At 37.8% G+C, this 27,357-nt stretch overlaps 1 protein-coding gene across 6 annotated transcripts in view; it reads right to left on the reverse strand.

Annotated features, from left to right (window-relative positions):
• Nucleotides 1–27,357, reverse strand: part of PACSIN2 (protein kinase C and casein kinase substrate in neurons 2) — a 63,731-nt gene that overhangs the window by 30,999 nt on the left and 5,375 nt on the right. Inside the window, exon 1 of one of the 6 annotated variants that reach the window (XM_052789543.1) lies at nt 1,919–1,943. The exons of the other annotated variants lie outside the window; for them this stretch is intronic. The gene's annotated coding sequence lies outside the window, so the exon portion shown is untranslated. Of the gene's footprint in view, nt 1–1,918; nt 1,944–27,357 lie in introns of those variants that run through there. 6 annotated transcript variants of the gene reach the window in all.

Consider the following 27,357-nt stretch of genomic DNA (forward strand, 5'->3'; position numbering starts at 1 on the left):
GCCCTTGCAATTCTTACAATACATCAAGATAAGCAAAGATCACATTTGTCAGCATTTATATTTTCTGATAGCCTTTCTTAGATAGCCATAAGCAGCATGAGGAGGAAACAAAAGTGCAATAACTTGCAACTAGTTGGACATACTCAAAAGAATAGTTTGACGTTAAACAGCTTTTTCTAAGAAGTTTGTTTTAAAGTTTTCACAAAAATATAAGGTTATGCAGTGGTATCTTTAACCATAATTTCTGGTATTATTTTATCTGATCAAAAGGAGACCTAGAGTTTAACAACAACTTGTTAGATTGATGAACATTGCTAGCTAGACTCTTAGCTGTTTGCGTCCTCTTGCCTTTTTCCCATTAAAGCAACACTAACACTTGCATTATTCTGAAACCAAGTAAGCGATTGAAGCAAGCGTGTGACCCAGGCATGCTATGCAAAACAAGGGAAGGAACAAGATTCCAAAGGTTCTCAGGAAGGGTTATAGTTGTTTTTCTATAGCACACAAAGATCTTTCAACCAAAGTGTTTACTGCCATTTGGAAGAGATCAGGCAGACAACTGTAGAGTTCAGCAACTTGGAAAAAGAAACCCTTACGCAAAAATATAAACCTAAGAGAAAATTTCAACAGGTCATCCATCATCCCAACCCCCCACCCCCCACCAGAAGTATTTTGTCCCCTCCAGTTACAAAAAGAACAGACAGTGATAGCGTTCTGAAGTAATAATACAGTGTCCACTTACCTTTAACAAAATAGCCTAAACTATGCCAGTGCTGGAAATTTAATCTGAAAAGCTACATGGGAAAATTGGAAAAGCTGAAGCAGAGGAACATTTTCTTAAATGAGGGAACAGGTTGTGGAGACTTTTTTTTCTTTTTAACTTTTATTCCTCCTCAACTAAAACTACATAATACACAGAGCTATCCCTTTTTTTTTTTTTTTTTTTTCCATAAAAGCATGAAAATGATCAGCACTCCGGAAATTCTGATGGATTTAAGGTTTTTATATGCCAAATTCTATGCTGTGAGAAAGTATGAGCAAGCGTATTTAGGGAAATATTATGAAGTCATAGCAACAACTGGCACAGAAAAACACTATTTGTACAGCGCTACTTAAAAATAAAGTGAATACTGAGATAGGAACATTAAGCAGTATGAGTCATGCTACCCTCATGAAACAGAATTATTACAGCAGCCAGTCTTTTAGCACATTTTTTGTTAGGGTTTGGTTCTCCCATCCTTCAAGTGAATTTGCAGAGGTTTCACAATGAAAGTTCATTGCACTTTGATTTGCAGGGTCTTCCATTTCACTGTAAGAAGTAAACCTATGAACAACTAAGGCTGTCAGTATAAAATCTGGGAAATTTAGATCAAGACAACAGAAAAGATGAGTTCTGCACAGATTCTCCACAAATGATCACCTACATCTCACAAAATTGGGGGTTCTTTGGTCAGCTAGATTGCAACAGAACCAGTAACTCCATAGGAAAGCATGGTGCACACACCCAGTTCCTACATTCCCGCAACAGCTTGGCTTCATCCGCTCTGGCCTTTATCTTCTCATTCCACGACTCCAGGCCAAACTCTTTAGGAGTACCTGCACTGCCTTTTTCTTGTCCCTCTGCTACTCCCTGAGCAAGCAGTAGCACAGTGCTCTAGTAGTTTCCACCCACCTTCACACTGATTGGTAAACCAGCTCGCCAAACAGGACAGATTATTACTGAGCTCACACTAAGATTTTCTTGAGTGGGTACATCAGGTTTAGATTTCTCCCATCCAGCTGCCAATTTTCATGAAACTGATAAGAAATGTGTATCTCTATATCTGCTCATCTTTAACATCTGTCTGAAACTGACCAATCGATTAAAAAATTATGGAAGCGGAAAGTTAGAGAAGGCAAAGGTCTAAGCCTCGTTTACCTCAGAAGGCAGATTAAAGATCTTCACTGAATAGAAACCACCTCTGGATCACGCTCTGTGCCTCTTCCTCAGCATGCTCTTGGCCAACACAAATGAAATCTCATAACTTTCATACTTCTAAGGATATTTTCTTCCCCTGTGCCAAAGAACTTTGGCATTTCCATTAAAAAAACAAAATCTCAATATTTTATTAATCATCAAGTCCAAAGGTCTTTAAACAAATTTTTACCCATGTCACCACAGGCACATAAACCACCAAACATGAAGCAGCACAGAGAAAGCCATACCAGTTCAGAGCCCTTGTTGCCTTTTGTCATAAAAAGTCCCAGCACACATTAGGTAAGAGAACTTATACAGGCTAAAAATAAACCATGAATTCCAACTGAAAAAAGTAACTATATACTGAATAGTACATACTGTAATAGCTACAGAAATGGTGCAAACAAGCAAGGCCCAAGTTTCCTGACAGTGATTTTTTAAGCAATTCCTGTAAATTAGTATACACTGATCTTAGACACAAGGAAACTGGCCAATAAGTGAGACTTTTTTTAAAGCTTCCTCTTAGGGAACATTCTAGCAATACTATATGCTAAAGACCTTGAATTTCTTCTCTACTGCTAGTGCCCTACAATGTGAAAACAATTGCTATAAATATCCTGAAGGCTTAGCACATGAGGATTTTAGAAAATATTAACTAATAATGAGCAAGCAGACCTTCAGATACTGCACACAAGAACATCTGAATAGAATATGCTGCCTCTGCTCTCAAGAAGATGGTTTTGATGCTGTTATCTTGAAAGCAATTTACAAAAATCCTTGCTTCATTCATGTTGAAATACTTCGGGGGTTTTTTTTTTTACTCCCTTTTTCTTCATGTGTCAGGTGGCAGAGATTAGCACAACACACAACTTGCAAAAAATCTGTGCAACAAATGCAGACTTTTAAGATGCTAAAATAATCCAGTGAATCCCAAAGCTTCTCTTAAGGTGTTTTCCAACAGGAAGAGGGGAAGAAACGTTTAAAGAAACCCTTCAGTTTAGCCCCCCCCAGCCACCAATAACAGATTAATTTGTTTTATGAACTCTTACTGTGAAACGGGTAGGGTTGTTTGTTGAAAGATAGGTCTTAACGTTCTGAACCCCCTTGGAAGATGTTTATTTTGATTAGATACTTCACTATAATTCAAAAAGATAGTATTAAAAAGAAAAAAAAAATCTAAGGTCTCAGTGCTGCCTACTGAATCCTATGATGAGAAAGAATAGATTCTGAGTCTGATATTCCAACACAAAGAATGTCTGCAGACAAAACACAATTTCAAATACTTGAAACCTGAAGGCAATACCACACAGCCTTGTCCTGCAGACCTGATCAACATTTCCCAATATGTACAATCCAGATGACAAACAGATGTGACTTCTCATACCTTACTTCCAGAACTTCACAGTTTCTAGAACAGAAAGAACTGACAGAAGTTCTCAGTGCCAACATGACATAATACTTATCTCTTCAATTATTCTCTCATGTATGATAGGCTGCTTTAAAGCAAGGCAATTGCTAGTACTATGGCTCTAGGTGACAAACTGGTCCCCAACAGAGAAAAATCTCAGAATCACAGAACGACAGAATCAAGTAGGGTCAGCCCAGGTTGCTCAGGGCTTTATATAGTCAGATCTTGAAAACCTCCAGGGATGGAGACTGCACAACTTCTCTGTGCAACCGATTTCAGTGTTTAGCTGTCCTCAAGATGAGAGACAGAAGAAAATAAATTAATCCATATTTAGAAAACCAAACGATCTCTTCAGCTATTAATATTAACCTTCTGTTGTCTCTAAGGACTCTACAGATGCAAGCTCAGACGAAGACAGTCCACTAGCCTCTAGAAGAGAAAAGCACCTGGTCACATTACCTTTTAAACTTATTTTTAGAATGACAGGACTTGTCACTATGGATCTGACTCAGCAGGATTCCAAGTTTCATGACTAGGGAATGAAAGACTTAGGTATAAGGACACCATTCAACTTGGATTAGCTGCTCATAAAAACTTTCAGCCATAGTATTTTTCCTTATTACTCACTGAAGTCTCAGGTTTTGTTCCACACAGAATAGGAAGGAAATGGGACTTCATTGTACAGAAACAAACATATCCTATGCTTTAAGTGCAAACTATTGTGGCTCGCTACCAAGTGTAGCTACCATGAATATGCTGTGTCTCATATTTCCTGATTAAATAAAGCAATTTAGACATTGCTTCCTTTTCTATTCTGTCTAAAGAACTTGCTCTATAAGAGTTCCCAGTTTCTTCAGGGTTGCAATTTCTTTACTGTTTACATGGAGAGAAAAAAAGTGACATAACTTCTTTAGCAATTTTGTGAAATCACATACCAAAACCTGTTTAGAATCACAGCTATTGACACCGAAAAGTCCATAAATTAACAGGACAAGTAACTATAGGAAAAAAGGTTGCTTTGGTTTACACATTCAAGTGACACCAAGAAATTCTAGCCCCTGGATGCAGGGAACAAATGCATCAAACCATGATTAGTCACTACTACTCATGCTGTGAACTCTTCTAATTGCAATCAGTAGATATGAGTGCATGCTCTACTAATAGAAGTCAGGCCTTAGACTTTCAAAGGTAGAGCCTCAAATCAATGACTTTGGCCTAATTCTTAGTCTTCAATCTATAAAATAGGGAGAACAGCACCCTCTCTCACAGAGATTTAAGAAAACCCCTTAGTCTCTGCCAAGAAAACAATTACAGCAACAAACACCAGAGAGAAGTCCATAAAAGGAAGCTGAATCACTACTTCCTGGGGAATTCAGCATGTCTGTTAAAGTTAGCAGAGCCACACAGCAAACGATTTTTTGAAACAAGTTGACAGCAACCCATTTGGTGAACCCTATATCCTGAGCACTAAAGGAAGGAATCTAGGAAACGCACACTATCACAAACTGTGTAAGCGTATTTCCTATTATGCATGCTCCTCTGAGACTGGGAGCTATATTTTCTAGTTTGAATACCTGAGTATTTTGCCACCTGGACATTTTTCAGTTAGCAAATTCTATTTAATGTAGTTTTACATTAAGAAGCTACTAGTTTGTACTAGCCATTCATAACTGTAAGAGTAACAAGAGATTCATCGCACTCTGTGGCCCGCAGGTGCTGGGAAAAGGAGCAAGAAGCAGCCAGAAGCTGGTAGAAACTGGAAGGGACAGCGTACGAGCCACCAGGGTAAGAGGGACAGTGGTGGGAGTGGGGAGGACAGCAGAGAGAAAAGGCTTCCACAGGCGTGTGATTGCTTCTGGGTCATGCCCCCTCCCCACGCTCCAGTCAGAAATCAGAAGCTGGTGTTAAATGCCAGTTAAATTCCCTGAGTCGAGGCTGCTTGGTTCCCCAACAGCTTCCTTGCTGCTGGATTATGTTCACCCATACCCATGTTTGTTAAATGCTGTACGTGTAACATGCAATAGAAAACCACTGAAAGTAGCATTAATTCACTGCCTAAATATGCAAGCAACGAACACACATTCAAGCCATAGTTCTAGCACACATCAGAAGATCACTAAAGCAGTTAAAATTTCCTTTTACCACATGTAATAAAAACCACCCACACAACTATAGTGAGAAGGCAGTATCTCAAATTAAACTCTCCAGGCATATCAACACTGTGTGACTGAAATTTTACAACGTACAAATTTCACAACGCATAATTATAAGGAATAAGAACAGCTATTTTAGTCATTACATTTTATTAAGCACAGTTTGAATATTTTATTAAATAAATGAAACTTAAAATTACTGATTAAGCTCCATCATTTTGAATAACATACACAGCACAGAAATGCATCTCTGAAATGCGAGACAATGACCCAAACATTATCAAACAGACTCTTAGCCTGCACGTTATGTTTCATATATGTACAAGTATTATCTCACTCTCACACTCTAGAGAAGATAGGCCCAAGTAATGAGCCACTGTTTCTGTCTGGTTTTATATTCAAAGACAATATAACCGAACCCTTCAAGCCTCTCGGGAATTCTCCCTTGGAATTGCATGTCTTTGCTGCAGGCATGAGCAGCAATGGCAGAGCAATGTAGTTGTCAGAGAACTAGCTCTCATCTCCTATCCTTCTTCGCCTTAATTTGCTATTAGACATGCTGGTTTTTTGCAGATTCAAGACCTTACGAGCTCCTACATGCTGCCAGCATACCTCACTCTGCATTTTTCCAACTAACCAGGAGATGCCTTAAATAGCAAAATACTAACTTTGGGGAAAAATATTTTTTTATTCTTTGCCTGACAAGCCACTCTGTGTAGATGTATTGCTTTAATTGTGCATTTTTTTGTTTTAACCAGTAAAGTTATTAATCGCCTTCAGAGGCTTTGCAGAGGTTTCTGATTTTAAGATAAATGGCCACTGACCACAGGAAATTATTAACACTGCAAACTACAAGCTTTAAATGACATAGCTATACCAGCTAAGGACACAAAGTCCTTATGCATATATGGCACAAAAGGAACTGTGCAATTAATATGTATTAAACAGACATTATAATTTGTTTGATAAAGGATCTGATTTAACCCTTATTTAGCACTTGTTTTTTAGGCTAACGTATTCAACATAGGCTTCTAAACTCTTGCATTACCACTAAAATTTTTTAAAATTCTTAAGATTAGGAGAAATCTGAACTCATTACAGGAATTAGATAGAGCCAAAGGCTCAGCTATTTCATTTCATCCCACTGGAGGATATAAACACCTCATCTGTTTGTACACTATGCTTTAAAAATTAGTATCTTCTATTTAGAGTAGTTTTGATACACTATACAGAGTTGTATCTTGTTCCTGGATCAACAGGACTTCTTGGCAAATTAATTCTCCCTGTTGAAATCATTATTAGCAACATTTCCTTCAGGATTCTTCTGTAGAAGAAAAAGGCAACTTAGTAACATATCTGAAGCTGAAATCAAGGTGACCTTGATACATGAAAAAAAAGTAATTGCTAAATCACATGAAAAGCCCTAAATCATAAGCATTATGTCTTTACTTCTGTAAGTTGTAGAATATGTATCTTAGCACAAACTCATTGTATATTAATCCGTAACCATTGAAGGGAGACAACTGATCCCTAAATTCTCTCTCCAAATTTTCAGCCTGATTTCTATATTGACTGTTCTTATAAGCATAAAAGGAGACATTGCAAAATAATGGAATTTTAATTTAAAGTACTGTAATTAGGCTAAAAAACAACTTTTAAAAAAGCATCTCAGAAGACTATTTCATAATGAGTAAGATGAAGATTGTATTAAATTGTTTCACACACAGACTAACAGATCCTGGCTTTAATCAGTATTTAATTTTTGAAACAAACTTTGGAGGTGTGCTGTCTTGTTGAGTACTGAGTGCTACCTGCAGATTCTTCAGGGAACAAGGGAAAACACATAACAAAGTACACTTGAATAGTATCCTTCACTGACATTAGGTGCAGAACCTAACCATAAAACATAAAAACAAGTAAAATGTCCTCCTGTTTCTGTTATGTTGCTTCTTTTTTGTGCATCTCGAGAGAACAATTTCACAGTAGACTTTCTGGTCACAAAACACTTGTGGTTTAGATTTTAAACCCTGCAACACTGTTGTTTATTATGGAAGAAATTTCCCATTCTAAAGACGTACTGCTTGAATTTTAGATCCAGGAAAGGACTGTAAGGTACCTAGAGCCATAAGACCTAGGTATTATGCTATCTAAGTGGTCATCCTCTAAATAAAGAATCTTAAAACTTTTTTCTTTAAGAGCCTTGGGCGTTTCTGATCAAGGAAAAATCCACATTAACATTTTCTTCACTGCAGAAAAAAAGCACATCAAAATTGGCTTTGAGTAAATTTTGCCAGAAAACCACCTGAAAAACTCAGGACCATTTGGCAATGAAAATAACTTGAAAGATCGAAGAGTTTTTTTAAATCAGAGGTTTCCATTATTTAGGTTTGAGTGATTAAAATGTTAAAGTGCAAAAAACCCTTCAATTTTTAATTAGGATTGTTCACCATTTTCTAACGTTCACTTTTGTAGTGCCTGCGACATCACCCACTAATTCACATGTCCTGTCAAAGTCTCCTAAAACGAAATTAACCTTAATATTTTGGCATCCTCCCCAAATAAATAAAATTGAGATAAATATGCCTTTGGGTTTGTTTCAAAGAAGCAAGAAGGGGGCACAAGACCACATGCGTTCAACTTGCAAATTAGACTTGGTTAGCATTTAGTTAACAAGAAATCTTTAAAGTGCCCAGATACTTTAAAAATAAATAAATAAATCTTTAGTTAGTGGAATTAGATGGCTAGTTATATGCATTCATAATGAAAACTTATTTTAGCAAAATCTTAAGGCAAATACCTAAAGCATACATGCTTAATATTTACTTTAAGTAGAATTTTACAACAGTGCGAAAAGAAGAATAGTGCAGAGGAATAGTACTGATGTATTCCCTAGCAGAGAAAACATGAAACAGCATTTATAGCTGCACTGGAAGCAGCTGCAGAGAAAAGTGACATGTATACAACTGTTCTAAAATGGCACATAATTAAGATGCAAAATAGAACATTACAGGAAGCACTGCCTCAGACATCAAGACTTTCTGAAGAGAAAAGGTACCATGGTACTTCTCTGACCACGCAAGTACCACAAAAAATTAACACTGCTATACTTGAAAATAGAAAATCCCACAGAATTACAAAAATAAAAAGTAATACAATAACCATTCTAGAAAGAGATGTGTGTTTTAGCAGACTGAGCCCAGAACCACCATTTCAAACATGATCAAACACACTCTCTTACATGCAAACAAACATTGCAAATTATCACATTCACTTGGCCAAAAATACTTTACCAGCTATGACACAGATAGTCAATTTTTGGTAGGAAAAAAGCAACTATGAGAGTTGTTTGGCAAGTCATTCAATATACTGTTTGCAAAATACTTACCTTAAAAGACATGCCTTAATTCACTTGCATTTTTTCCAAACACTGAGTTCAGTAACAAAACTGCATGTATAGCTGCAGTACTTGCACGGCTTTGCCTGACCTCCATTTCCACAAACAGAATTCTCTCATCAAAGCGTACTTCATAATTTCCTGTGGGCTGATGAAAACCTTGTAGCTCAAGCTAAGGTAATTTCCCCCCCCCACACACTGCAGCACTCAAACCAACACAGGGTTTTCAGTCACACACATTTCTAATGGTTCTGTATAGCCATGAATTTGAGTATTCAGGTTCACTATAATTTTTAGGAAAGACCACAGGTAGCCCATACTAAAGTAAGGTACTTTTAATGATACAACTGGCTTTGGTGGAGAAGAGTGTTTTTAAATACCTCAGTGAAACATGTAGGCACATTTTGCAGATGTGTCACTTAGGAAGCAGCTGTGTTGTTTTGGTGTTTCACAGTCAAAAGCCATATTTTTCCATCTCAGGAAATATGGGGCTGTAATATTAATTAAATACTGACGTGCATTGAATAGAAGCATATCTAAACCCTTAAATTAAGGTGAAGCATGCCAGTCTTCCTGAATCTGAAGGTTACATTAAGGACCTACTGCTCTTTACTTCAGGAGAGAACCAATTCAGAGACCTCATTTGAACCAAATCTAGCCCTGAGATTTGTCTCTACCAGGTATTTGTTTCCAAAGACTAACACACTGTTAGAAACTGTAAAAATGTGCATTAACAACATGTCAGCATACTCTACCCTCTGTTATTCTTAGGGAGATACCAGATGATTATGCTTGGTAGAAACTAGTAAGACTGACTGGGGCAGGGGAAACTAGTGGCACGGGTGGACCTAGACAAACCTGTGCACTCTTCAAGTTAATTATCCTGTCACTTTTTTGAGATGTAAGTAAAATCAAGAAAAAAGGAAAATGGGAAGTGATGGTTTTCTTACCACGGTGAAGGTAAGGGAAAGCACAAACAAAAACAGGCCTTCATATATAGTGTCTCAGAAGGACGTTACTGAAGATGATAGAGGAAAATACTCCCAGACCTAGTAAAATAACTCATTTTCTCAGACCACAATGCACTCATATTATACTTAATTTAAAACAGTGCAGAGGCATCACGTTTCCGCACAGAACTCCTTGGGGCTGAACAGATTATTCTCTACTAGACAAAAACACCAGCTTTCTAGGACTCAACACACAGACAGTACCAGAAATATCCTATAACATCAGAAATGTTTTTCAAGTATAGCTTTTTGTTCAAGGCACCAGCGTAAGCTAGTAAAGAACTGTACTCTAGGACCCTTGCTAAAGCAGAAATGAAATAACCACCCCATAATTGTCAGCTTAGTTCAGCACTGCAAAACAGTTCTAAACAGTAGCTTCAATTATTACCAATTCTTTCTGCAGCCATTATCCCCTCACTAGCCCTGCTGACAAAAAGCAGGTCAAACCATCATGCAACATTCCTCAATTCTCAAGATACACTCAAGAGTAATTTCGTATTTGGGGACAACACTACCAATGTAAAAATTGATAATGAAGATAGCCTTACTACTTAAAAGCAACCTTTCCAGCTGTGATCACTGTCAGATAAACTTTATACATCACTTCAGCAGTGTAATTTCTGGAACTGACACAGAATTTATAGACCTCTGCAGAATGCAATTCATAAATGTAGAAAGAAAACAACAGGCACACTTAGCCTCGACTATCCTTTCCCGTAAGTTAAATAACCAATTATTCTTTCAGGAACAATAAAAGATCTGTTCAAGTGTTTCAAAATCAATGCTATACTGTAACAGTACAAAAGACCATGTGACAGTATTTCATATTTCAGACTAAATAAGATTAATTCAGATTTTAAGGCAAACTGAATCCAGCTTCTAAAGAACAGTTAGGAGCATTTAAATCGTTTGCTTGTGTTAAGGTGGGGGAGAAGGTTGCTTAATATTTAGTTTCATTAACATGGCCACTGAAAAAAAAACTCAAATTCCATTTAAACAGATTTTCAGCTCAGTCAATCTGAGGTAAACTTTAGCCAGGACTTCTCATGTTTCTAGTCAATTTAATTTTCTGGTCCTGAAATGGTAATTACTGCAACAAGGACAGAAGACCTTTACTTACCATTTAGTAATCTGCACAACATGGGCTGCTGACCTAGTAGAATTAAATATTCCCTAAATCCACTTAATTTTTCTTTTAAATAAGTGTAACAAACTGGCTCTTTACCATGTACTAAACTCTAAGCTACCTGGAAGTATCACTCAAATATTAAGGTCACAGATCTCATTTTATGGCCTTCCTTGTACACATGATTTGACAAGCTAAGCTAGAAGTTAATTTTTTTTGTGTGTGGTGGGTTTTTGGTTTTTTTTATAGTCACATACAGTACACTCAAACCTACTTCAACCCTAACGCAACTGAAAATCTAAAGTTTTCAGTGTGCAAAACAAGGTGCTGCTTTACAACAGGCATATGAGATCAAGGTTAGGCAAAAAAGGTGGAAGTTTTTCTTTGGTTCTCAAGGTTTCAGTAATCTTATTAAGGGTTTAGAAAAAAAAAAACAAAAAGAAAAACACCAAACACAACGGAGTAGCCAGTCCTCCTTATGATTTTCAGAGATCTGGTTACACATTACTTGACCTTACATAGCTCTCAAACACACAAATCACTCAAATGTACAATCTCTAAATGCAACAATGTGAAATGAATGCTTAATTTGATCAACTAATCTCAGAAAGACCAGTCTTTTCTACCCTTCTGCTTTTCAGGAAAAGGAAAGCTTTTTATGCTATTTTCAATTAATGCTTGACTGAAGTACAAGTAGGTCAGCCATCTACTCTACAATCTAAATTGGGCTTAAGTTCAAGGAAACTGGGACAAGAGGCTGCATTAGCTACCAGTTCTTACAATTGCGATTACCATTGTGTTTTTTCCATTTAATAAGGCTGTGTCATCACTGACTATGGAGCATTTAAACAGCAGCCTTTAACCTGCATCTCAGCAACAATTAAAAGACAGAAAGGAGAGAGGTAAATAATACAAAGTTCAATTTAGTGCTCTCTCAAGATTAGAGTCTGAGAACCAGTAGTGATGAAAATTCAAGTATGCAAGACTACTTTTTCAAATATATATGGTCCAGATCCAGTGGATCAAACTGTTGAAGCAAAGTCTTAGTAAAAGCACATAATACACAACTTTTCTTGTCATACATGCTGCTGAGTAACTTCAGCATTTTAAATAGTTCCACAATGATTCTCAAAAACAGAATCAATTGCTGCTAAAGGTAGAATTATACACCTTTTTTGCTTTATGAACTAACTTAATCTAAATTCCAATGACAATAACCTCTACACTCACAAACTAGCAGTATGATAGTCACAACCGTTGAGAAATAGCAGGCACAAATAGCTTCAGAATAAAGTGATCAAATTTCATAAGCTATTTAGTTTACTGTAAATCATTCTACACATTGTAATCAAACTGAAAAGCTGTATAACATTAGACTCCAGAAAGTCTGGAGTCATTACATTCAAATGCAACATGCCATTTTAAATTAAAATAGAATTCAATTTTTATTTTTGCATGGTGCATAGTAACATGAAGTAATCAGAATAGAAAAGGCTAGTATCATGCAATAAAATCATTCTGGAATCAAAGTACCAAACTTGCACACACTCAAAACAAATGGCTTAAGCCAGATTTCTAAAATGTACTTTGTGTATAAACCATATATATATATGGCTTATATGCACACACATATAAAAACAGCTAGGAATGGGTAATAATTCTCCTCAGTACTACAGAGTTTTTGTGCCATTAGCCTAAAGCTATGTTTAACACATTGGTAATTTCCAGCAATCTTACAAAAGGTGCTACCAGAGTCCCCCTTCAACTCAAGATTTTACTAACTAGCTAGCAATCTTGTGCTTGTGAATTCAGCTTGAATGTCTGAAAAGATTACACACCATATTTCCCTGTGAAGTGCTGAATTTGTCTTCCAGGATTTGAATGCACTGTATTCGAGCTGACAGCTAGGATGGTAACACCATGCTTATTTCCAGGTAGGGGGGTTGGGGGACAATGACATATAGACAGAACTGCACCATGACACTATGAAGGCAGGTCTCCGTGTCACTGGTCACACTAATATCTCAGCCAGTGTTCTAGAATAGTTCGTGGTTACTGAAATGAGTCACCTGTCTACATATGACTACAGTTAGAAAGCTGTATCTCCATATGGCTCGTCAGTTAAGAGGTTGAGCAGCAAAGGGATCAAAAAAGAAAAAGATTGAATGGTTCAGCAGCTGAAACAGCTGCAAGTTGAAAGCTTCAATTATGCAGAAATGCCTTAAAGGCATCACTGAAAATAAGATTTCTATTTGACCAAATATTGCCCAAGAATAAGAAAACCAAGCCATGTGCTTACTCAATGAATAATAAACTTCACGTTTAACTGTCTTTACCATATGGTAGTGGGAAGAACAAAAGAGGTAAGATTGTAAAATACTGCAGAAAAAAGCTTAGACAAATAAAGGCAATGAAGAAAGTGGGACAAAAACTGATATACAAAGTATATTACAAATAAATATTTACAAGTAACATATAATGATCTTTTTCAAAATCATACTCTTTAATGTCACAGGTCAAGTCAAGAACATTTCAGCTGAGAACACCTGTGAAACTTACATACAGGCATTTTCCACTTCTGGTTCTGAAGACTTAAAAGCCTTAATGTAATCATCTAATATAAACAACATTAGAAAAAGTAAGCCTGCATCTAAAAAGTCTCCTAAAACCTCTTCATTTCTTGTTTCTGCACACCATTTTTCAATTTTCATGACTTCAAAATACAATGGCTTTACTGGAGGGGCAAGGCATTCTCCCTTTAGTTCCTAGCATAAATCAGAGGCAAACTGTGATCTGCCCAAATAGCAAAGCATAGCAAATCCAGGAGGCTTTAGACTGACAAAAGCCCAACTACACCCACAAAGGTAATGTCAGCTCTAGTAATAAATAGTACACATAGTAACTCTAAGTTATTCATTGTAAGCTTTCTTGGGAAGGCCAGAAGTTTCTCTAACCCACTAAGAGAACCCCTCCAGTAACTACAGCTATTATCTCGGTAACATTTGTTTTTAATAGAGACAGCTCAATAGCTAAAGAGTCATCATCACAAGTAACCTTCACGCAATCAAGCCAGGTCTCAGACCACTGTTTTAAAGAGCGATCAACTGTCCTTACTCCCTGTACTGGCGACGATAAGCAGTACAGCAAACAGTGAAAGCAAAAAGCAGCCACTAATGAGCACTAGACTCTAATATACGGTAAGGGAAGCAAGCACCATGGCAAGCACAGGAGCCTGCCAATTAAAAGCTGAACAGCAATAACAGCTATAAATTTGATCTAGCACATTCCAATCAAATCTGTTGTTATCGCAAACCCTTCGAGCCCCATCCAGGGACACCAAAAAGTACTGTCATGGTTTAACCCCAGCCAGCAACTAAGCACCACACAGCCACTCACTCACTTCCCCCCCACCCAGTAGGATGAGGGAGAGAATCAGGAAAAAAAGTAAAACTCATGGGTTGAGATAAGAACAGTTTAATAGGTAAAGCAAATGCCAGGCATGCAAGCAAAACAAAACAAGGAATTCATTCACTAGTTCCCATCAGCAGGCAGGTGTTCAGCCATCTCCAGGAAAGCAGGGCTCCATCACACATAACAGTTACTTGGGAAGACAAAACGCCATCACTCCAGACATCCCCCGCTTCCTTCTTCCTCCCCCAGCTTTATATACTGAGCATGACGTGATATGGTCTGGGACGTCCCTTGGGTCAGTTGGGGTCAGCTGTCCCGGCTGTGTCCCCTCCCAACTTCTTGTGCACCCCCAGCCTACTCACTGGTGGGGTGCTGCGAGAAGCAGAAAAGGCCTTGACTCTGTAAGCACTGCTCAGCAATAACAAAAACATCTCTGTATTATCAACACTGTTTTCAGCACAAATCCAAAACAGAGTACCACACCAGCTACTATGAAGAAAATGAACTCTATCCCAGCCAAAACCAACACACTCCTAAGCTTAAGGCTACAAAGAACTCAAAAGAACAAAAGTAATTTCAAATATATTTTACAAATATACTTTGGGGATGTATATTTTGATTTACTAAGGTTATTTCAGAGCATGCAAAGAAGTGTTTCAGACATATGTACAATTAAAAAAAAAAAAAAGAACACTAAAAATATGAAAGAGATGAGTCTAGCTGTAAGGTTTTTCTTGCCATTGAGTATTATTAACCTCTGGTACAACTATCTGAAGTGTCCACACATACATACTCCTGTAGCAAAGTTTCTTCCCTTTTGTAACAAGGAGGCTATCATCACAACAGAAGTAGGAATACTAATATTGCTGTTAAACTTGAAATTCAGTTTATACCAAAAGAACTGGTACAACTGTCCATATCTGAAAGATAAAATAGCAGCTGCTTCACTGAGGCAGAATATCTGTGTATCTGATGCAGAGCCACCCAGAAAAACAGGTATTATACTTAAAACTTAATTGTATTTTACCACATCTAAAAAACCAGCATTAGTAAAGTATGCTATGTAGAATATTCAAGAGCTCAATAACCTTAAGTTGATTCCTTAGACAATGTGTATTTATTCTGTACCTTGCAATTTATGAAAATGAAAATGAAATTATGTCCAATTCTAACACCTTCAAACAAATTGCTTACCTTTTTCCCCTCATAACTGCTACAAATAATTTGAATATTCAGTATGTTTCACAGGAAAAGAAACAGTTTTATTACCTAGTTCACATTTGCCACACTATCTTAAAAAGCCTGTAGCCATAATCCCAACTTGAAAACAAAGCAAGCTAATGTTTATTAATCCCTTCACAGACTGGTAACACTTTAGCATTGGAAACATTTTGCTCCATTTGACTCGGACAATCAATGAGCTAGTTAACTGTGACAGAGGACAGTCTACCAGACTTTGTTTGCAACAGGAAAGAAATCCCTTTCCTTTCAGCCTCTCAGAAAATAAAGGTAAGATCTATTCACATTTTTAACACTAGATTTTATGGGAAGTCAACGCAATAATTGATTAGAATGGCAAAAGATTAGTATTATAGTGAAGGTCACAGGGATCCTGAAAACAAGATCATGTCCATGGAGTTGATGAGGCTGGACTACTCAATATGTCAAGTAGGTCTTCAGAAGAATGTTCAATAGCCACACTTTGCTACAGTAATCAGATCCCATAAGAAATACTTCAACTGAGTATTTTTCAATTTCTAATGATCGCAGAATCACAGAAAAGCCCAGGTTGGAAGGGGCCTCCAAAGATCATCTAGTCCAACCTTTCATGGGAAAGGGAGCCTAGAAGAGATTATCTAGCACCCTGTCCAGTCGCATCTTGAAAACCTCCAGTGATGGGGACTCTATCTATGGTATCTATCAGTTCACAAGACATCTTCAATCATTCAACTTCCAAAAGACAAGAACTAGATCACTATCACAAGAGCACCATTCTCACAGCCAGTTGCATTTCATTTGCTTGTTTACCTCCTGCACACAATTGTAGTCCATTTTTCTTTTTTCCTTATGCTAAAGGAGAAGGCTACACAGCTGAATCTTGCAAAGCCATTAACTAATCCTTTAACTACGAATTCCAATACCTTAAGAAAAATTTCATGGTAACATAACATTTTTCTGGTACAACACAGAAAATTTAAGCTATACCTAATTCATGTAATGATATAGGATTTCCATTATGGTCCACTTTGCATAACGTAAATTGGAAATATGCAACTAACATCTTGAAAGAACACTCATTTGGTACACACATACTCAACAAAATAGTCTTTGTCCTGGGCTTGTTACATCCTGGTATAACTATCTGTTTCTTATCATGTGAATATCCTTTTATTGTAACATCCATTGGCATGAGGTTTGTCCTCTTTATTACCCCCCTCCCCCGCAGTATTTGCATTATCTCATATTACCCTCACACAATTATTAAACATTAAATTATCTGATCTTGGGCTTAATGCTGCTTTGAGACCATAGGCAATCCAATATTAGAATTCTCAATTCAAATCACAAGAATGTGAAGAGACTCAGTAATGATCAATGCCCAACTACATTCCCCAAAAAAGATAAAACTCTGAACTCAAATTATTTCAGTCTTGCATTTCTACCACTAGCACCAAAAACTCCTTTCAAAGGAAGGCAACTATTCTTTCAGAAATGTTTATGTGTTTATTCTTATTTTCACGCAAATTGAAGAATTCTAATGACATCAAACCAGTCTAAGTCTAGCCAACTTTTTGTTAGAATATAGTATCCACCTGTAGTTCAGATTTGAGAGCTTTTGGTAAAAGAAGCAACAGTAGTTGACACAAATCTGTTGGTCTTCATTCTGAGGCTTTGAATAACAATGCCTGGTACTAACATGAACAATTTAGAATTGCAGCATAAGGAGTGTTATGCGATACCAGAAGAGTCCTAAGGGTTTTTCCAAGTTCTCCCTCGTTGCTCGTATGAGAATATATGAACTATATGCCTACAGTATTCATCAAATAAAGAAGTTTCTAAAGATAGCCTTTTCAACCTAAAAATAGTGCAGCATCAAAGGCCATTGGAACAGGTTTAGTGCCGACTCACAGCTTTGACTAAGTTCTAGCAAAATTAACATTGAAATTAGTTTTACTAACTCCACATGGTTCCAATTGACAGAGGTGAATCAAAATACAACACAACTGTCCATTTTCTAGTGTCTGTGAAAGTCAACAGAAGCTAGCACCAATGTAAGAAGGATCAGAAAAAAGAAGGAAAAAAAAGTCTTAGTAATGTCACTGACACAAAGTAAATCGGAATACAATGCCATAGAAAGGGTTCTTTTAGCTACGCAAAAAACTTCTGGCTCATGGTCCAAGATACACAAGTACAAATCCAGCACTTTTGCCTATAAGATAAAAGCACCGAAAGCTTATCCAAATTCTTAAAATCTCTACACTCATCTTTTACAATCCCCTAGTTAGGGTATTTCAACAGTAACGTTCCAAGAATTTATTCAACAACTTCAGGTCTGGATGCAAGTTACCATCTGAATTCATTCAGCTTAACCCAGATAACCAGTAATTCTATATCAAGTTTTCAACTGTAGACAAAATCAGAAGAAATCCAATAACAAATTGTTCAATATTTAAGTTTCAGTAGGCTAGCTTTAGACAAAGCTTTAAGTTGTTCCATTGCCATTTTATGCATTTGACATATGTATGCCAAATCCCTACTTGTACTTGTCTTTCACCCAAGATGATGATTTTTTTTTCTTATAACAGAAAAACATTCATAAAAGTTAGCCAACTGAGAAACAAGATTTTAAAATGTCTTTTTAAGCTTACGTAGTTAGATTTCCAGCATCCCTTTTAGTATTCACAGCTACATAAAGGAGTTAAGCACTTGAAATTGGGCGATGGTGAAATACATGGAAGACATGACTTGCATTCCTTCCTCTTTTAGGGCAGATACTATAGCCAGATTGAGATTTTTCACGGTAGTCCAAATTTAAACATGCATGCTGACTCTGATGTACATGCCTAGGTGCAATATGCTATTCTTTGCACATTCCAATAATTCTCATAAGCCAACACAGCTGCATAACTAGAGAAAGTAGCTCAAATTTAATTCATTCTGGAAGACAGACCCATGCTCTGAAGAACAATGCAGAGATTCCTGGAGGACTGTAATTAATTTTAAAACAAATTCAGACACACGTATCCTCTTATTTATTACATAAATTAATAGGACAGGCAGCAACTAACCCTCAACTAGTATGGGGTAGTGCTCCCTGTTTGGAAATTTTAGGCTATTCGTAATTAATGGATACAGTCTTAATACTACTTAAAATGGGGGAGGAAGTTAATGACAACCTCATTCAGACACACATCCCCCAAACGATCAGAAGCCCCACATCAATTGTCCAATAAAAAAAAAAACAAACAAAAAACAACCAACAACCAAACCACGCCACAAAAAAAACCCCCAGAACTGGGAGAGCCATCACAACAGTGCCAAAGCAATTTCACAATAGCTGTAAGTTTTACATTGCATATTTCTCCCCATTTGCAGGGCTAAACACTGCCCAAGTCAATTGCTATTGCATTATAAAGAGTGTTTCGGAAGATTTTTATAAAAGCTTTTTTTCTGAAATGAGATTACATAACTTTGTCCTCTAACCATTCACTGCAATAAAAATTGAAAGTTTCATGTGATATATTTTTCCTTAAATTCAAAACACATTTTTTAAGAAGCATGTTTATAAAATCTTCAGCTTTAAAGAGCCAATTTGTACAACAGCTTTTCACAGTATTTTTCCTACCTAATAAATTGCATTCCAGTGAGTATGCTAGCCAAATTAGATACTTTACACATCCCTGAAAATTAAAAGTCTCATAGAAACTTTATAAACTTCACAGTTGAATTACTAACATAATTCACAACTCAACAGATAATCTCAAAAAACTATGATAATGGGACAGCATTATTCATTCAAAAAATGTAGCATTTTATCCATATGTATGAAAAAGTGAAACAAAGACTGCAAACGCAAAAAATATAAGATGCACACAATGAAAGTATCTTTAGATATACTTGAAAACATCAAAACCTGTTCAACTCTTTCCATATTTCCTTGCTGTGCAGTAAGATCTCTTGGAAACAGCATAAAAACTGCTAAAATTATACTGTAACACTAGTCATTTTGTTCTGCAATACATTGGTAGGCATTATGTGCTAATTTTAGCACAGTTTGTCCTTAATTACACAAAGGAAAGTGTTTCTGCAGTACCTAATAATATGTAGAAGCAAAGGTGCTTCCTATCTAGCCTCTTTTGCAAGAAAGGGGAGGAGGGAAAAAGGGCAGAAATATCAGAGATCTCCAATTGCACGTTTAGTTTCTCTACAGAGCTAGTAAAATACCCCAGCTAACTGGATCTTTGGAGAAAGTGAGACTACATCATATTTTATTAGACTGATCAAAGTCTAAAGCAAAGAAGCTATAAGTTGTCTTGCATAACCTAAATAAATCCAGAATTCACGTATATTTGTTTTATCTATTCATATGTATCAGTTACTGAACTGCTTGTTACTGACTTGACAATGATTAAAATTGCACGACACAGATTTTACTTGTGATACCCATATAACTCACAGGATTTACATTCTACCAGAAACTATGCAATACCCTGATCTACACCAAGTGCTAAAAATACAGTAATTAGATACAGACCAGACCCACATATTGTTCTCTGATACAGGGATACTACAAGCCAAAGCAGAAGCAGCTGCTTATATGCTACTTTGGACAAAGGATTTCTTATCCAAATTCAAACCAATTTTAAGATCAAATCTTATTTCAAATCAATTTTAAGGTTCACCTACAGAGCCTTTAAAACTATATGGATCGTCCTTTAATCTCCTCGATTTTGTGTTTAGAAACATAAATAACAGATTTGGTCCTACTTCAATGAACGGACAAGATATTAATGAATATCTAGTGAATGAACTTTCACCTTTCCCAGTGCAGAGAACAATTAAACAAAGAAAAGCACAAAGTGTCCTGCAATACTTTCAGCCTGCTTGCTTGGAAAGATGTTCTCTGCTAGCCAATCTGTGCACCTGCTTCAAAAAAAACATCAGGTGGAACAGCACTTTGCTGAGAACAGCCAAGAAAGCAGACTGGGCAGTATCATAAAACAAAAGTAACAGGAGGATCCAACTAATTCTATTCAATTATTTTTGTGAGAGAAAAGAGAACAAAACAAAAACACAAAGAGGTTACAATGAGGTAGGGAAGCAGTTTTTCCAGTCTAGGAGATGAGAGCTGGCATGGTCTTTATGTATACCTAGATATTTCCCTGTTAAAAAAACCAAAACCAACTAACATTCTAAAAACCCCCTTGATTCCACAAGATTGACTCAATTTTGGAAATTAAATATTGAGTTGGAATTCAAAGCTAGCTCTTCAACACCTGGTTTAACAATAAAGTGTTAATAGATTAATTTAAATCTTCTGCTAGGAGTTTCAAAAAGTTATTTAGCATTCACTTTTTTAAAATAAATATAGTATTTCATTACATAAGAATATATATCAGCGTTACACATTAGAAACATCTAAGTTACTTACAAGTGAGTATTCTAGAAGTCAAAAGCCAAAGATTTTTAGCTCCTTTCTACTTGGAACTTGTTCAACTTCAAAAAGTATTTCAATTCTGTCTTCTGGTCCTTCCACATTAAAATATTTTAAGCAAAAATTCAAGAAAAGAACAGCAAGTTTACCTTTAAATTTATGAATTCGAGATCATTTGATACGTATTACCTGTTCAACTATGCATTCAAAATTGGTAAAAATCAAGAAACTAAGTTGAAGCGCATCTTCAATTGCCTTAACTATAAATAGTTTAAGGGTACAGTCTCTAGGCAGTAAGTGTTAAAACCTCTCAGCTGTATTTCAGCAGCTCATGTAGCACAGATTCAGCTGGTAGGATGAGCAACGCTGTTTCATTTTCCTTACTTTGTTACAACCTGACCACCTTTGGCATACATGGGATTATAAAAGCACTTATACAAAGTCTTGTTTACATCCAACATTCACTTTATAGCTCAACTTTATAGAAATTATTCACTGTACTGCTCATCTGAATACCTAGCCTGATTACTTTATTACAGTATAAATTTGTTCCACTGACAAAGATTGATCTGGTCTTCTCCCACATCCCCAGTCACTCCTCCTGACTCATACCTATGCCGATTCTATTTGGGAAGCCAGGTGCTAAGCTTTATGCAGCTGAAAATTACTCTGGAGAAAAAAAAAAAAAAAAAAGTTTCTTGCTGGAGCAGGGAACCAACTCTGGTCACAGCACAGCCACATGCATAGAGCCAACACAGAGCACATAACAAGAACAAATAGCTGGGCACCAGGTAAAGAACCTGATTTGCTGTTTTAGTAGCAACACAGACTGTCACTGGTTTTGAAGTTACTTGCCTTATCACTGTGAGTAGAAGTGGCAACAACTTCTGAGCTAGTTTAATGAGTTACAAGATGTTATGCTAACAACAGGAGTAAGCAAGTACACATACAACACAAAAGATACTCTTCAGAAAGTCTGAGACCCTGAAAGACAGGCAAAAAGGTATTGTCATTTTTTATGTGTAAGTGATAGGCATACAAGAAATTAGATTTTTGCATTTGGGAACATAAATCAAGGCCATTTAATATCACTGAAGCTTCACTGTACAAGTCACATGACTGAACAGTTTGTAAGTTGTTATAATGTAGGTAGAGAGGATTAAGTGGTCAAGAAGGGAGTGGTGACACTGCAATAATATTCATTACTCATTTGAATTATTAACAACTTTAAAGAGCACTAACACTCCACAGATGTTCTGGAACGTCTTCCAATAGCTCATGCACGACACGGGCACTAACAGGTATCTACCAGAGACCACTAAAACACGCTAAACAACACAGCACAGCCAGCTCCTTCTGCAGTGAGCTGCTGTGTGAAGGAGAATGCCGCATTACCATGGGCCCCTGTGGTCCCACTGACATATATTCCATGTTTCACTTTCTCAATTCTAAAATTGGCATGGAATTTAACATGCGTTATAGGTCACAATGCCCTAACTTAAGGAGCACATTGCATCCAACATGAAGGAACTCCATGTATACCGTACCTCAAAAGAGAATGGATGACTGTCCTGGGTTCAGCTGGGATAGAGTTAATTTTTACAGGAACCTGGGAGGTGGGGGCCATAGCCGGGGCAGCCGACCTGAACTAGCCAAGGAGCTATTCCATACCATGGGATATCATGCTCAGTATATAAACGGGGAGCGGGCCGGGGGGAGCGCTCTGGACTTTCGGTGGCGGAGCGTCGGGTTCCGGGTGGTGAGCAGTTGCACTGTGCATCACTCTTTTTGTATATTCTTTCATTAGTACCGTTGTTGTTGTTGTAACCTTTTTTTGTGTTGTCCCAGTAAACTGCCCTTATCTCAACCCTCGAGGTTCCAGGTTTTTTTTCTTTTCTCTCCTCCATCTCCTCCCTATCCCACCGGAGGGGGCGGGAGGAGTGAGCGAGCGGCTGCGTGGTCCTTTGTTACCGGTGGGCTGAAACCACGACAATGACAGAAATAAAAGAAGTGACCACCTGCATACCAGTCCTGAGCTGACTCAGACCATTTCCAGCTTCAACTGAGAAGACTCAGATTTGGCAATCTGATAAAATAATATTACTTTATCACACAAGAATCACAGGGAATCAGATAGGATTTTTTAATAGCTGTCTCCAAAGCCACAGTAGAAGAAGAAAACAAAGTAACTACAGAAATAGCTATACATTAAGTGAAAAAGAGGAGAAATTCATGGTAACAAATGTAACAAAAGCTAGCAATGATGAAAGACAGCAGAAAGAACACTGAAATCCTTGTAGTGGTAGACCTCAAACAGACTTAAAGCTCTTTTATTATATAACAACCTTAGCAACAATGCTATCATCCATAAGGTATTAACATTTTAATGTAGTAACAGAGGCAGAGGATCTATGAATGCTGACAAATAATCACATCTGAGTGATATGATTATTAGCCCTCAAATTGGAAAACAAGAGAGCTTAGGAGTCCAAACAAGCATGTTCGAATTAGCTTTTGTTCAGGAATTTTAAAATATCATTTGGGAGGCTGTAAGTCATGAACTTTTAAGAAATTCTGAATAATGGGGAAGTTCCAGAAGACTAGGGAAAAGCTGGTATCACACAAGCATTTCAAAGGGGACATGGTTAGTTTAGTAAAGACAAGTCAATCAAAATGGAACAAATAAGATTCCACTTAAGCATAACAGGTTGATAATTATTATTACATAAGTAAAAAGAAAAATCAATACAACCAACTTCTTAACAGCATCCTCTTTGTATGAGGTCACCATCCTGAGTGATAATGATTATACTGAGGACAATAAGTTTCAACACAGCATTCAACTTGCTGTCACAAGGTATTCAGATTAAGATACAGAATGATACAAGCTCAGTCTGATATTACATTTATTTTAAGCTCTCAAAATACAGAGTCAAGAAATATTACGAAGCAGGATGTGTCCACTGAACTACCATTAAGCTATTTACCATTATTATCAGTGACCTCAAAAAAGATCAGGAATCATGACTGATCTACTGCACAGCCAATTTAAGAAAAAGCCTGAGGAAACAGTAAACAACAGAGAATCCAGTGCTGATAAACCTGTTTGGATTGTTTGCTGAAATGAGCACAAGCTAAAGACACTAATTTGGAAGTCACATTGGGCTGTACCAAGACAAAGTTTAATTTTCCTATCTCATAAAGATGGCCTAATATTTTAGGCATAAAGTTGGGAGAATTCTGAAATGGAGAGGAATACTCCATTGAATGTGCTCAATGAATTGTAGGATATAAACAAAATGCTGTGAGGTAGGCAGCTAGAAGGATGTATTATCTGACTATACATCAGAAAGAGTACCCCATTTCAGACAGCAGGACTAATTAGCCAACTGGGCAACTAACAGGGTTGTGGTGGACTCTACATCCATTCTTTCTAAGTGGGAAGCTTTCTTTGTGGCTATATCAAATTCCAACAGGGATTCATTCACAGAAGTCCTATGGCTTGTCTTTTTCAGATAAAACCAGATGGTTTAAAAACAAATGGTTCCTTCCTGGATTAAAATCTATTAACCGTTCTTTTGCATTTGTACTGTGTACTATTAGCAACTGGATAATCAAACTACTTTAACTTTTTAAGAGCAGCAGCAATTAAAATCTGTTTATGCAAAAGATCATCTCTTTAGATGTCTATAGAACGTCAATGCATGATCCACACATTTAACAGTGCCTATCCATTTAAGCTATCTCCAAAACATGCTCCTGAGGATATACCCAAAATTGCAAGAAAAGAAGATAAGGAACAAACAGAAGAATAGGAATTTAATTCTAAATTTGCAAATAAGTTTACTTTTCCTGCACACTACATAAGTGGGGTACATCTCATTAAAACATCTTAAAAAAAAAAAATCTGCATCAAATCATCGCATGTATTAAACCAAAAGGCATAACTTCCAGTATAACACAACTGCCATCAAATTCATTGTTAGGCCATGTATTGGGTTTGTGTGGCAAGGTTTTGGTAGAGGGGGGCTGCAGGGGTGGCTTCCGTGAGAAGCTGCTGGAAGCTTCCCCCATGTCCGACAGAGCCAATGCCAGCCGGCTCTGAGACAGACCCGCCGCTGGCCAAGGCCGAGCCCATCAGCGACCGTGGTAGTGCCTCTGTGATAACAGATTTAAGGGGAAAAAAAAACCTGCTGCACAATAGCAGCTGGGAGAGAGGAGTGAGAACATGCGAGAGAAACAACCCTGCAGACCCCCAGGCCAGTGAAGGAGGGGGAGGAGGTGCTGCGGGTGCCGGAGCAGAGATTCCCCTGCAGCCCGTGGTGATGAAGACCGTGGTGAGGCAGGCTGTCCCCCTGCAGCCCATGGAGGTCCATGGTGGAGCAGATATCCACCTGCAGCCCGGGGAGAATCCCACGCTGGAGCAGGTGGGTGCCCGAAGGAGGCTGTGACCCCGTGGGAAGCCCATGCTGGAGCAGGCTCCTGGCAGGACCTGCAGATCTGTGGAGAGAGGAGCCCATGCTGGAGCAGGTTTTGTGGCAGGACTTGTGACCCCGTGGGGGACCCACACTGGAGCAGTGTGCTCCTGAAGGACTGCACCCCATGGTAGGGACCCACGCTGGAGCAGGTCGTGAAGAACCGCAGTCTGTGGTAAGGACCCACGTTGGAGAAGTTCGTGGAGAACTGTCTCCCGTGGGAGGGACCCCACGCTGGAGCAGGGGAAGAGTGTGAGGAGTCCTGCACCAGAGGAAGAAGGAGCGGCAGAGACAATGTGCTGTGAACTGACCCCAGCCCCCATTCCCCATCCCGCTGCGCCACTGGGAAGAGGAGGTAGACAAAATCGGCAGTGAAATTGAGCCCAGGAAGAAAGTAGGCATGGAGGGAAGGTGTTTTAAGATTTGGTTTTAGTTCTTATTACCCTACTCTGATTTGATTGGCAATAAACTAAACTGATTTCCCCAAGTCAAGTCTGTTTTGCCCGTGATGGCAATTGGCAAGTGATCTCTCCCTGTCCTTATCTTGACCCACGAGCCTTTTGTGGTATTTTCTCTCCTCTGTCCAGTTGAGGAAAAGAGAGTGATAGAGCGGCTTTGGGGGACACCTGGTGTCCAGCCAGGTTCAACCCACCACAGGCCATCAACGATACAGTAACAGTATACAACTTGTTTCACTTACCTTTCCATTTAGGACTCTGTTCGCTTAAGACAGCATGAAAGTTCGCTTTAGGAAGTGACACTATGAATCACAGGTTATTGATTGATCATACTTTATCCATATGTGCTGGTTGTTCCTACATTCAGTTGAACCAGCTGTCAAAGACGACAAAAGCCTCAACTCAAAGCAAGAATGACTTGCAGTCCTAAAAGTTCCCTGGGCCAAAAAAACTGCTAGTAGAAAGCAGAACAGCAGTAAAATACACTCACCTTGGTGTAAACCAATGGAAACACTAGTGGCCTACCATAATAGTGGACCAATACAAATAATCAATGAGATGGCAATACTCCCAGCTGTGGGCATAAGAGTTTCTAAGAAATTTAATTGCCCAAAAGAGGAAAAGCTAACCAGTCAATTTATTTCTCACTGTATTTGAATGACATAAGACTGACGGCGTTCTTTATAGGAAGTTCTCTCCTAACAAACAAAAATTAAAGAAAAGTTGTTTAAAGGAAATGGTTATCCAGTTTCAGTTCTCACGTGTAAACCAGAGGGCTCACATTTTGGAATGGAACCATCACCTCAACCCAGCAAGAGCTTAGGAATAATTCCCTTTGGTTAAGTTCATCCTAGAGCTTAACCAAGCTATTCAATAGCTCCTTCAAGTTAAGCACAATTGTATGCTGACCAGATATTAATTACTTAGATTGTTAGATTATTTCAGGTAAATGACAAAAAAAAAAAAAAGTTTTGAAGCTTTTTTCTGTAACAATTAAGGGACAGAGAGAGCCTGAAGCCTTTGGAAAAAAATGCTTTTAAAAATGTTATTCAAGGACTGTGGAAGTAAGCATGCCTACAAGTTGATGTTGTATACATGTGGTTCCATTAAATACAAAAAGAGTTGCTTTAACATACCTAGACCTGTTTGTTATAGATTTATCAATTCTCCTGACAAGAAAGCAGTGTTGTTCCACTCAGCAGTGATCCAGGTATCTGTCAATCCGCCAAGAAAGCCTCTATTGAGGGAGAGGATCAGAGGCATAAGTCAAACTAAAAAGATGTCCTGTTTGTCCTATGACTCATGGCAGA

This window comes from Harpia harpyja, chromosome 6 (genome assembly GCF_026419915.1).
Source record: "Harpia harpyja isolate bHarHar1 chromosome 6, bHarHar1 primary haplotype, whole genome shotgun sequence".
Lineage (NCBI taxonomy): Eukaryota > Metazoa > Chordata > Aves > Accipitriformes > Accipitridae > Harpia > Harpia harpyja.